This window comes from Schistocerca piceifrons, chromosome X (genome assembly GCF_021461385.2).
Source record: "Schistocerca piceifrons isolate TAMUIC-IGC-003096 chromosome X, iqSchPice1.1, whole genome shotgun sequence".
In the NCBI taxonomy this organism is placed as follows: domain Eukaryota; kingdom Metazoa; phylum Arthropoda; class Insecta; order Orthoptera; family Acrididae; genus Schistocerca; species Schistocerca piceifrons.
The window spans coordinates 643,695,108-643,708,798 of NC_060149.1; positions in this window are offsets into that span (position 1 = coordinate 643,695,108).

Consider the following 13,691-nt stretch of genomic DNA (forward strand, 5'->3'; position numbering starts at 1 on the left):
CGTCTTGCAAACGTCCCCATCTGTTGACTCAGGGATCGAGACGTGGCTGCACGATCCGTTACAGCCATGCGGATAAGACGCCTGTGATGTCGACTGCTATGATACGAGGCACGGCGTTCCGTATTACCCTCCTGAACCCACCGATTCCATATTCTGCTAACAGTCATTGAATCTCGACAAACGCGAGCAGCAATGTCGCGATACGATAAATCGCAATCACGATAGGCTACAATCCGACCTTTATCAAAGTCGGAAACGTGATGGTACGCATTTCTCCTCCTTACTCAAGGCATCACAAGAACGTTTCACCAGGCAACGCCGGTCAACTGCTGTTTGTGTATGAGAAATCGGTTGGAAACTTTCCTCATGTCAGCACGTTGTAGGTGTCACCACCGGCGCCAACCTTGCGTGAATGCTCTGAGAAGCTAATCATTTGCATATCACAGCATCTTCCTCCTGTCGGTTAAATTTCGTGTCTGTAGCACGTCATCTTCGTGGTGTAGCAATTTTAATGGCCCGTATTGTAGATCAGGTTTACACTACATGTAGGAAACGTTTACTAGAATAGCGGAGTACGTTTGGCGAGAACACGTGGATTTTATACTACAGAGAAATCCCTCCATATACCCAGTAAGATACGTTCTCATTTCAAACAATGAAGCAAACTAAACCAATTAATTATAGAGAATCCATTGTTCAAAGTAAGTACTAATGCTGTTGCTGCTTCTGATTGTGGGCTTAAGGAGACAAATCATCTGAGGCCATCAGCCTCCAACGGACGGAATCAGCATACCCCATTTGCGAGCGTCGAGAGTAAATTGTATCTGCAGGTGTGAGAAAGTGTTCTGAATATTTGCGAACTGTGTATCTGAGGGGGAACGTGGGTACCAGCTGCGGATTCATCTAGTGGGAGGTGCGAAACTTCCTGTAATCCACATTCAGGTTGTGTAGAGCATCATTCCCCGTCGCGAATTTGGAACTGCACCCGGTGCGCCTCTCTATTCCATAAGCGGGCACTTTAACAAGCTGGCCAGAAGAAAAATTTTGACACGTTATTAATTAGCTGCAGAAGCGTCTGTGTAAAAACATCACAACTAGTCTTGCTTATAAAGCAGTCCTACTTACAGCTGTAAAAAATACGTTAACACTAAGTGGGGTTAGTACAGATTCCGTATACGAAGTAATTCGGGTGAAGATAGTTGTTGAAGGTGGATCACACATGGTCATCGGATGCCTTTATAGACCGCCTGATGGTGTAATAGCTACGGAGCTCCTGGTAGGAAACTTGGAGAATATGTTGTGTGTTGTTGACAATCGATAACGGAAAATCAGCTGTGGACTACCGCAAAGATGCTGCATGTTCACACACCAGGCAGGGCGCCATTCAGAAACAGTAAATCGCCACGCCTTTCTAGAGTTTCTGAACGCCACCACACTGCCGCAGTTCTGATAACAGCAGCATGGGACAAGAGCGGCAGTTTTGTTTTCACCATCGACTCTAGTGAACGCCTACATTTGTCACCAGTGGATAGTGCCGTTCTATCATCGCACCACCGTGCGAATAACAATCTGTAATGTACATCTGTAATGTACATCTCTATGGGGCCAGGTAGCAGCGGAGCTGCAGGTTTTCAGGCTTGTGAAGTGCTTCAACCTTCAGGATCTTTAAGCGACTATGGACAATATGGCCACTCAAACGAAGAGCTTAAACTGTGGTGTCCTACCCACTCGTCTCTTCTATTGTGCCTAAGGAAACTGTTTTCTCTGATAACTAGACAGTATACAAGCAAATCATATTAATGGAGTTTCTTACAGTAACTGAACTGACAATACTAAACTTTCGTTTCTACTTGATGGGTCGCAGGCAATTGGCGACATGCAAATAATCAATGTCCTTTGGTTCAAATGGCTCTGAGCACTATGGGACTTGACTTCTGAGGTCATCAGTCCCCTAGAACTTAGAACTACTTAAACCTAACCAACCTAAGGACATCACACACATCCAAGCCGGAGGCATGATGCGAACCTGCGACCGTAGCGGTCGCGCGGTTCCAGACTAAAGCGCCTAGAACCGCTCGGCCACACCGTCCGGCTCAATGTCCTTTGATAAATACAATTTCCATTCAAGCTAAGCACTCAGGTTCATAAGTCACTGCTATCGTAAGTACCAGTGCGGTTCTTCTAGTGCGCCTCTTCTACCGTCCGGGTCTACTAGTGCGGCCGTGGCTAGACGGCGCGTCCTGTCTTGGTGACGTCCTAGTCAGCGTGCTATTGGCTGACGTCGTATCAGCGCTTGTCGTTACGCCGGAACAGTCCCCCCCCCCCCTCCTCCCTCCACCCTCATACAAACCGACTTACCTTCGTCGTGTAGGGAGCGCGACAGCAGCGGAGGAGGCAGGAGTGTGGGCGCAGTGCTGGGCCGGAAGCTGTGGCTGCAGGAGACGTCAAGCTTCCGGTCGTACCCCGCCATCCGGCCTTCGCTCTGGCGGAGACGCCCGACCAGAAAGGTACACGTCCACCTCCTGATGCTATAAACCAGATAAAGAAGGCGGCAACTGTTGCGGTGTGGGTGCAGTCTCCATGAGGTCGTCCTGCGGTGTCGTGATGTCACACTCTAGCGGTTGCTGTAGCCGTGCTGTTCTCTGGATCCGTGAATCTGGGGGAAGAGGCAGTGAAAGATCATCGTGCACATGACATAGGCGAAGTTGATTTTGATGTCGGTAGTGGAAGCCATATGGACCTGAAATGTGATACATGCAAGCGCCAAGTCGACGGACTATCTCGCACAGCACCCACCGTCTGCTGCCGCTAAAATTACTGAAGGACTAAACCATGCGACGCGAAGCGATACCTTTGGCTTTCCCTCGGTGCCGGATGCCGAGAAAGGTGGAGCAGTGCCCGATGGCGGCGGCCGTGAAGCATTCCGCCGGCGATGGTATATCTCGTAGGTGCGAACGATATGAGGCGAGAAACAGTTGCAATGCTTGATCCAAGGTGTGCGAGGAGCGAAGTTTGGCCATCTGCTGCTTGAAGGTTCTGCTAAAACGTTCCGCTTCACTGTTTGAGTGTGGATGGAACGGTGCCACAGTTAGGTGCAGAATGCCATTGAGTTCACAGAATGTTTCAAATTCATTTGACGTGAACTGAGGGCGGTCGCCTACACTAAAGATAAACCTTCGAGGCAAAAAATTGAGGACAACACCTGAACTGTGCAGAGTGACGTTCTCGAGTTCATTGGCGCAACAAAAGGAAACTTGGCATACAAGTCAACTGCAATCAACCAACGAGTGTTCCAAAAAGGTCCTTCGAAGTCTGTGTGCACACGTTGCCATAGTGATTGCAACTTAGGCCAAGCACAGAATTTTCGTGGCGGAGCGGAATGATTTTCTGCACATGCGTGACACTGTGACGCCATGTACTCTATTCGGGTGTCCATATCCTGCCAAGTACAGTCTCGACGCGCTAACTGTTTCGTACGAACAGTCCCCAGTGTCCTTGGCGAAGTAACTGCCAACACTTATTTTTACAAGTCTTTAGGGATCAACACTCGTAACTGTCTACTTTCATTTTGAACAAGAATCACACCTTTCTCTACAGCGAGGCTATGCCGACGGGCAAAGTATCTGCGCGCAACAGAGTTCTTTATGTTATTAAATGAGTGAGGCAAAGATGTGAGAATGTATGTTAACAAAATGTTCAAATTTGAACCAGCTTCCGTGGCGTGTGAAATTTTTCGGTAGTTCGGCTTAAAAGAGTGAAACAGATCAGAATCCTGAGCATCGACGTGACAACAAGGTGCAGAGAAGCGTCAAAGTCTGTATCAAGGCCGATCGGAAGACTTGAAAGTGCGTCCGCGTTACCATGCCGAACTGTCGGTCGATACACAATCTCGTAATAGTACTGAGAGAACAACAAAGCCCATCTTTGCAATTTTTGGGCAGTTGGTACTGGAACAGATTTCTAGAATTTTCTGCCATACAAATAGTGAAGGAATTTGTTGACACCATACAGAGTAGCGAAAGCCTCCTTCTCATTATGTGAATAGTTACAGTGAGCTTTAGACAACACTTTTGATGTGAAACATATAGACCTGTCCTTATCACCAATTCTGTGCGAAAGCACTGTACCGATTCCGTAAGAAGAAGCGTCAACTTGCAATACAACTGGTTTGTCAGGATCAAAATTAACTAAGCATCGATCACTGAGCAAAACATCGTAAAGTTTTTGAAAAGCTTCTTGGCACTTATCCGTCCAAACAAAGGGAATATTTTTGTGACGGAAGCGATGCAATGGAGCCGCTATTAGCGGAGCATTCGGTATGAATCGAATATAATAGTTCATCTTCCCTAAGACTGACTGCAATTCCATGACATTGCGAGGAACTGGCAGGTCTCACGTGGGTAACGAATGTGACTGAAGAGAATGCACACCTTGACTGTTTATGACATGACCAATATACAGCAAGTCAGGTTTAAAAGAATCACACTTGTCCAGTGTACACTTTAGACCTGCATCCGATAACACACGAAACGAAGTACGTAAATTTTCAACATGTTCTTCAGGTGTACAATCTGCTACGGCAATATCGTTCAAACAGTTAGATACTTGTGCAGTCAGCTGTTCCAAATATCGCTGGAAAATTGCGGATGCGAAAGTACTGCCAAAAAGCAAACGCAAATATTTAAACAAACCCAAATGAGATTCTTCATCAGACGGTATTTGAAGATACGCTTCGGGCAAGTCAATTTTGGAAAAGTGGCATCCAGCGCCTAATCTGTCCATTAGATCCTCTGGGCGTGGTAATGGATAAGTATCAGTCACAGTTTTTGGGTTGACTGTAGACCTAAAGTCAACGCAGACGTGAATGCGACATGAAGGTTTGGGGAGCTAAACCAGTGGCCTTGTCAACTGACTAGATTGTATGGGCACAATAGCTCTGTTATCTTGCAATTCATTACGTTCAGCAGCGACTTTGACCCGTAATGAATTGGGAACAGGTCTGACCCAGCAAAATTTCGGATGAGTATTTTCTTTCATAGTAATATGTGCTACAAAATTGTTAGCCTTGCCTAAATCTTCAGAAAAGAGTTCCAGGAATTCTTTTAGCAAGCTAGCTACACTGTATTGTGCATTGAATGCAGATACTTACAACACATCGTCCTGAATGTTAAAGTCAAACAAAAAAATTAATCAAGACCAAATATGTTCTCATAATCATGTGATTGTAGCACTGTCAAAGGCACTCTTCGCATGTGCGAGCGATGCAAGGCAGGCAAAGTACACTTTTCGAGAATGGGAATGTTTCGTCCATTATAAGCCGTCAGTTGCGTGCTAGTTTTAGACAGGCGTGGGGAGCCTAACATTTCATACGCGTGATGATTAAGCAGTGTGACAGAGGCACCCGTGTCCAACTGAAGTTTCCCACAAAGTTGTAAATGAAAAAATGTTTGTTTGGCTTCTGTATCACAGAAGAAACTGCTCATGTTCAGTTTTGCGAATGCCTGTTGCAGATTGTGAATATACTGCATTAATAACATAGGCCTTGTGACTAGATTTTTGTGAGTGGGCCGAATTCTTGTGTTTCTTCTGTTGCAAACATATGTCCTTCCCTACCCCAAGCATTATGTTCGCCTGTGTAGTAGCCTGTGTAGCGAACTGCTTATGCGGCCTGGATACGACAAGCTGTCGCTGAATGGGCCAATAACAAACAAGGGACACAACCCGACAAATATCTGGCTGCTCAGATAAATCGGCTGACGGGACACCGAAACTGTACTGACCTAGAATTTGCACTAACTGCTGAAATGATGGATCGGACTGTTTCAAAATCTGTTCTCTTAGTTTGACATCAGGCACATTGTACACGACCACATCACGCAATGTGAGATCTGAATATGAAGCACCACAAGCAACAGAGTCTCTGTTTCATTTCCCATTTTCATTTGCGTACACAAAACACAGTAACTACACTTAAAGAAGTAATTTCTTTAATAGCGAGTGATTTAAGTCTGTGTGATATATATGTTCCTGTAACACCTGTGGAATAACGTTGTTTTGGAAGCAGTCCTAATTCGGCAGTATCTATATCTGTCATTAAGGTGGAGTATACTGACCTAGACTAAGAATATTGTTTATCCAGCTTTAAAGTAGCACTTCTGTATAATGCTTATATCATCTCTGTTGGAGTCTGTATTAACAGTTTCCCCATTGTTTACAAGTAGACAATCAAATAATAATCTTTTCTCTATCGTGATGATACATTAAAAATCTGACAGACAGGATGAGCAGCAATTTATGGCTGTTTGCTGATGACACTGTGGTGTACGGAAAGGTGTCGTCGTTGAGTGACTGTAGGAGGGAACAAGTTTAATTGGAATTCCTAGTTGGTGCGAAGAATGGCAGCTTGCTCTAAATGTAACAGACCTTAAGTTAATGAGGATGAGTAGGAAAAACAGCTCCGTAACTTACAAATATGGGTTTATTAGTTTGCTTACTGATACAAGCAATTAAATATTTAGGAATACCGTTGCAAAGTGATACAAGATAGACTGAGTTCGTCAGACTGGTTGTAGGGAAGGCGAATAGTTGACTTCGTTTCATTGGAAAAATTTGGGAAAAGTGTGGCTCAGCTATGAAGGAGATTGCGTATAGACTACTAGAGCGATCCGTTCCTGAGTTTTCCTTCAGTGTTAGGGATCTCCACTAGGGCAAAATAAAGGAACAGTCAAAGAAATTCAGATGTGTTCTGCTAGTTTTTTTTAAGAGTAAGTTCAATCAACATTAACGTATTACGGAGATGCTTATGAACTCAAATGGGAATCCCTGGCTGGATGACGACATTACATTCGTGAGGAAATTTAGGGAACTGGAATTTGAGGACAACTGCAGAACGTTCTGTTGCAGCAGAATTACATTTCGCGAGCGGACCACGTAGCTAATATGAGAGAAATTACAGCTCACACGTAGGTTTATAGTCAGTCGTTTCTCTTCACGGTGTTTGGAGTGGAACAGGAAAGGAAATGACTACTAGTGGTCCGTGGTACCCTCCGCCATGCACCGTAAGGTGGCTTCTAGAGTATTTACATAGATTTAGAATGACCGCATAAAACAAATTGTAGGAAAAGTAGATGCCAGGCAGATTCATAGGAAGAACATAAAGGACAGGTAGCCCATCCACGAAACAAGTGGCTTAGAAACACTTGCGACTTACTCTTGAATATTGCTCATCATTCTGGCACCCTTATCATGTAGAACTAATAAGATAGCGAGAGAGGATCCAATGAGGAGTTGCGTGTTTTGTCACAGGATCGTTTAGCCAGTGCCAGAGCATTACGAAGCTGCTCAACAAACTCAAGTGGTATACGCTACAGGAGAAGAGTTCTGCATCACAGAATGCTTTGCTATTGAGATTCCGAAAGAGTACGTTCCGGGAACAATCAGACACATGTTACTTCCTCCCATTTACAAGTCGCGAAATTAACACAATAAGAGAATTCGAGAAATTAGAGCCAGTAACGAGGCTTATCGGCAATTAGTCTTCCCAATCGACATTCGCGAATGGAACAGGGAGGGGGAATCAGTTAGTGGTATCACAAGTAGCATGCGCTACACATCGTCAAGTGGCTTGTCGAGTTTTGATGTAGAACTAGATGAAAAAGGCGTCTAGTCCAACGTAATATACACTAGTGAAAACTTAAGAGAGATCGCATACAACTTTTGGGCCATGTGAATGAAGTTTTGCTAGCACGACCAGGGTTGAATACCGTACTTTATTGTCGTCATAGGTTCTTCTCCTATAGAGTCTTCTCTAACTACATTATAGCCTGCACTCGTGCTCAGGGGCGAAGGTATGCATCATCATCTGGGGAAATGATGTTCTTCGAAATTTGCACCTAAGCTTGCTTCTTTTTCAAGTGACGTAGCCTTTAAGTCAATCCGTCCTATAATATTCTACGTATGCTCCATGATGGGGGGTGGGGAAAGCTGGGACATCGTGCAGATAGGGTGAGTCAACGAATGCCGAAGGAAGTACATGAGGTAACTCGAGAAATGTGCGCATTGGCGCTGCCCAGCTGAAAAATGACAGCTAGCCGACATGTATGAAAGACCACAGAATGGGCCCTATAATGTTCTGAATGTATTCTGAAGTATTCAGTGTTCCTCCCACAGTGAGGCTGCAGTTTCTCTACCGGTTAATCTTGCAGTCGAATACTTGTATCCCTGGCGCCAATGCAGACTCTTAATATCGTCATCGGTCCAGTCTGGTCTCTTGACACACTACGAGAGGCAGACTGCAAACTGATGAAATGCCAGAGGAACTCCGATACGTTGCATCCATGTTCGTTGCCCAGCATGCATAGATGGTTTCGAAACATTCTAAATTTTCGCCTGAAGGACAGTATGTGTACTACATTTTGCTGCGGTCGTCGTCTGTTTGCAGATTTCGTCGAAGATTACAACTATGAACATGTGTCATATTTCTTAACCAACTGCACCAACACCAACCTGGAACTCTCGTCCATAAGTGTTTGACTCGAGTTCGAAAGAGCCATTGATTACTAGGAAGGCCCACAGTGAGCTATATATGATTACGTAAATTATGCTTGCCGTCATATTCAAGGTCAATGAATTCAGAACAATGCTTGAAATGATAGTTCTGTCAACAGGTCTATAAGTATTTTCAGGACACCTTATCCATGCTCAATACCTGGATTCCATTACAGGACTGCACAGGTCGGCAATTTTTGCTTTTAGCCTCCTCTGCCACTGCCTAACGAAAATTTTGCAACGTCATATATTTAAGGATGAAAAGTTTACACATTTTACAACAATAGTTTTCTTATGAACCCCAAGTAAATATGAAAATAAGTAAGATAAATTTAGGAAAACAGATGTAGTAATAGATCTTTATATCACAATTCTAGGTAGAAGAATATGACGAATAATATTTACGCTAATACTGATATGGAATTACTGCTTACAAATATCTGACTTATAAAACTGGCATTATTAACCTAGAGCCCATCGCATTTTTGTTTTACCAACAGCAGGTGACCTAGCACGTAGGACTGTATTAGCATAGACTGTTTGTTAATATTATTTTAATTTCGTAGTTCTTTTGTTGATAGTAAGATATTACTGACAACCTTCCATGCAATGCAGTTAGTCCGGTGTAAGCATGACGTTCTTCTGGCTGTAGATGTGTATTACTGAATTGCGATACTGCGTGTTAAATAAAACAAATCACAGGTTTTAGATTCTTCATTTAAGTATGAACTGCCTGAATGGTCCTTGTTATAGATTATTCTGTTTGTCATTAATGTTAGCTAGCTCTCCGACATTCAGCATTGTTAAAGATTTCGTGTTGCTTGCTAAGTGGAAGTTTTTCTGCGTTGGACTCGCGAGATGCAGTTTCATTTAGCGAGGCCAGGAATTGCAGCGGTGAGTGTGTTACCACCGCCGCCATTGCTTTGGTTCTATGTGCGTCCTCGTTAGCAACGCTCATTAAAACATCACACCATCTTTTGTTTGCATCCTATGAAAACCAAGATTTCCTCGGTGAGCAGAAAGCTTCCAGAGGCATGAATATTTTTATTCCCGTCACAAGAATGTCCCGTATTCGCAATTTGCAGTTTTAAGAATTTTTAATGGGTGAAAGTATACTAGGTTGTGTGGTGCTGTCAAGAGAAGTCGCGAAAACTAAAGAACTTGTTTCACTACTTCGTCTTTCATTGTGGGAAATAATCAGGATTTCGTTACTGAGTACATGCGAATTAATTAAATTGTTGCATGTAACAGTGTCATTGTCAATAGCACGGTGTATTTGCGAATTTGCAAATAAAGACTACTTAAATGACACACCAGAGACATTTTCTCCTGCCTCTAAGTATTTGTTGAACAGACTGACATTGAAATTGGAAAGAATGTTAAAATATATATCCAGGTAGAGAGAAAGTAGGACACAATACATTAAATCGGCAAAGGGGTGACGTTTAAGTCATTGGTCCTATTACATCTGCACGTAACGGGCAACAAAGATGCATGTGATATAAGTGTGCAGAAAAGAACCTACGAACAGGGAAGGTGGCTATACAGTCACTAACAATGGGGCACGCTGCGGTAGACCTCGAATAAGCGTAAAATAGACTATAGTGGGCAGTTTGAGCAAACGCTGGTTAAAAATCTGCGAGTGTAACAGAGTTCAGTATCGGAGAAAAAGGGATTTAGTAGAAGCAGTAAAAACAATTGTTCAAGAAGATTTGCCTAAAAGGTCGATCTTTTCGGGAATTGCGCCCAAAACGTTGGATGAGAAGCATAGGCAACACAGATGGAAACAACCATGGATTTCATTGGCACATGTAATGGAGATTCGTCATTTCTGAAATCCATTACCGCAGGAAACAAAACGTGATGCTATCCGTTCGATCCAGTGTAAGGCAAACCTCGATCATGGTCGCAGCAAAGAGCTGCCTGCATCACATTTCGATGTATAAAGAAGTGAAACCAGTTTAAATCCTGATTTTTTAAATCTCTGTTTTACAGTTGCATAATCTATCAGAAGTCGATTTTTTAAATCTCTGTTTTACAGTTGCATAATCTATCAGAAGTCTTCCCGTGTCTCCAGGTCTCGACGTAATACACAACTTTCTATCACAATTTTTAAACCAAGTATTAGTAACTGAACTCCACATTAAATTCTACCAGGTGACATTACCTTTCATTCCTCTGCTCCAGTCAAAGTTTTCCTAATATTATTCCTGCCCGTCCTTTTCCTAGTATTGAATTTCATGTCCCGTTGCAGATGAATTTCCGTCTCCGTCAACTATTTGGATAATTTATTTTACTCGTCCTTCCTCATACATGCTTTCAATCTTTTCATTACGTGCGGAGTTAGTACGTATGTAAACTGATAATACTACACTCCTGGAAATGGAAAAAAGAACACATTGGCACTGGTGTGTCAGACCCACCATACTTGCTCCGGACACTGTGAGAGGGCTGTACAAGCAATTATCACACGCACGGCACAGCGGACACACCAGGAACCGCGGTGTTGGCCGTCGAATGGCGCTAGCTGCGCAGCATTTGTGCACCGCCGCCGTCAGTGTCAGCCAGTTTGCCGTGGCATACGGAGCTCCATCGCAGTCTTTAACACTGGTAGCATGCCGCGACAGCGTGGACGTGAACCATATGTGCAGCTGACGGACTTTGAGCGAGGGCGTATAGTGGGCATGCGGGAGGCCGGGTGGACGTACCGCCGAATTGCTCAACACGTGGGGCGTGAGGTCTCCACAGTACATCGATGTTGTCACCAGTGGTCGGCGGAAGGTGCACGTGCCCGTCGACCTGGGACCGGACCGCAGCGACGCACGGATGCACGCCAAGACCGTAGGATCCTACGCAATGCCGTAGGGGACCGCACCGCCACTTCCCAGCAAATTAGGGACACTGTTGCTCCTGGGGTATCATCGAGGACCATTCGCAACCGTCTCCATGAAGCTGGGCTACGGTCCCGCACACCGTTAGGCCGTCTTCCGCTCACGCCCCAACATCGTGCAGCCCGCCTCCAATGGTGTCGCGACAGGCGTGAATGGAGGGACGAATGGAGACGTGTCGTCTTCAGCGATGAGAGTCGCTTCTGCCTTGGTGCCAATGATGGTCGAATGCGTGTTTGGCGCCGTGCAGGTGAGCGCCACAATCAGGACTGCATACGACCGAGGCACACAGGGCCAACACCCGGCATCATGGTGTGGGGCCGTACATCACAGGTGATCGTCGAGGGGACACTGAATAGTGCACGGTACATCCAAACCGTCATCGAACCCATCGTTCAACCATTCCTAGACCGGCAAGGGAACTTGCTGTTCCAACAGGACAATGCACGTCCGCATGTATCCCGTGCCACCCAACGTGCTCTAGAAGGTGTAAGTCAACTACCCTGGCCAGCAAGATCTCCGGATCTGTCCCCCATTGAGCATGTTTGGGACTGGATGAAGCGTCGTCTCACGCGGTCTGCACGTCCAGCACGAACGCTGGTCCAACTGAGGCGCCAGGAGGAAATGGCATGGCAAGCCATTCCACAGGACTACATCCAGCATCTCTACGATCGTCTCCATGGGAGAATAGCAGCCTGCATTGCTGCGAAAGGTGGATATACACTGTACTAGTGCCGACATTGTGCATGCTCTGTTGCCTGTGTCTATGTGCGTGTGGTTCTGTCAGTGTGATCATGTGATGTATCTGACCCCAGGAATGTGTCAACAAAGTTTCCCCTTCCTGGGGCAATGAATTCACGGTGTTCTTATTTCAATTTCCAGGAGTGTATTATCGGTCATGGCCTCGTGTTTATCTTGGTTACTAAAGTGCATTTCCTATGCTGCTCATATCTTATCCCAAATTCCTCTTCTCCTCTCCATTATTAGACGTACATGACCGTTATGTGATTTTCTGTTGATAACCCTCTTCTGGCAAGTCTATAAGTCTTATTCTTTTTGTCACTGCACTCACTAGTTACCATTATATCTTACTTCAACCAAATCGTTTCCATTCATGGAGCTATGTTCCGTCTACGCAACGAAATGAAAGGCAGTTTGTTTTTTGCCATAAGCGTTTCGCTTCCGTTATTTGGCAACCATCTTCAGTGGCCTGCAAAACACGTTTCTTTTTATACATATAATAGAAGTATTGTGTAGTATTTACAATATGTTACAATGTTACACTTTGTCGTATTTTTCTCCTGTTTTTCGAGTCAGACAACTTTTGAGGCACAAATATCGTTATATTAAATTATCGTCAGGTGTTTCGACTTCCAGTGTCGTTAGTCCATATGTATGGTCCTGATACGTGTTCATTTGGTACACATGCTCCAGATGGCCGCTTTTCGACGATTTTTCACCCACATTTGTTATAACACATCACTTGCACTTCTTCGTTTTGTAATCCTTGTGTGTGTTTAGAGACTGTAGTGCTGCCAGCTACCGCTATGTGTTTAGCTTTCGTCTTTTCTTTGTTTGTGGTGTGTGTGTGTGTGTGTGTGTGTGTGTGTGTGTGTGAGAGAGAGAGAGAGAGAGAGAGAGAGAGAGAGAGAGAGAGAGAGAGAGGAAAATTCATTAATCATATACCCTGGTTATGTTTCAGATTTCTTTTTGTTAATGTTTTTGTGGTTAACATGATGAGGGAGTTATTGGATATATTGATTTCGTCGTTAATTACTTTCTTTTTCAATGCAAGGGCTGTTTGTATGTGAAAGTATTCTTATAATGGCAGGAGTATTTTGTTGTGATCGTTCACTCCAATAGATTTTCGTGTCTTGTTTCATGTTTCACTGTTCATGTCCAAGTTTTATCAGATGTTGGCAAACGTAGAGTGGTTATTTCGTAATTCCTGTTTTTTATATGTACTTTTGAAATTCCTGCTTGTGGCCTCCAGACTTACTGATTCACATTCATGGCGTTCTAACTGGTATATAATTGCTCCTTCGTATTTATCTGGTTTGTCTGTTGTTGTTTGTAAATGTGGCTAGAGGATGTTTCTCGTTCTGTAAGCAATGTGTAATCCCTGTTTCTTTAATATATTTACTATCTTATTTATAAATCTATGTTTGTATTTTAAAGAGTACCATTTCTTTCTCTTAGTCTTTTCATGAGTATTATTGTTTTGTGTTTCCGTGTGACCTGTAGCGTCTGTGGTGC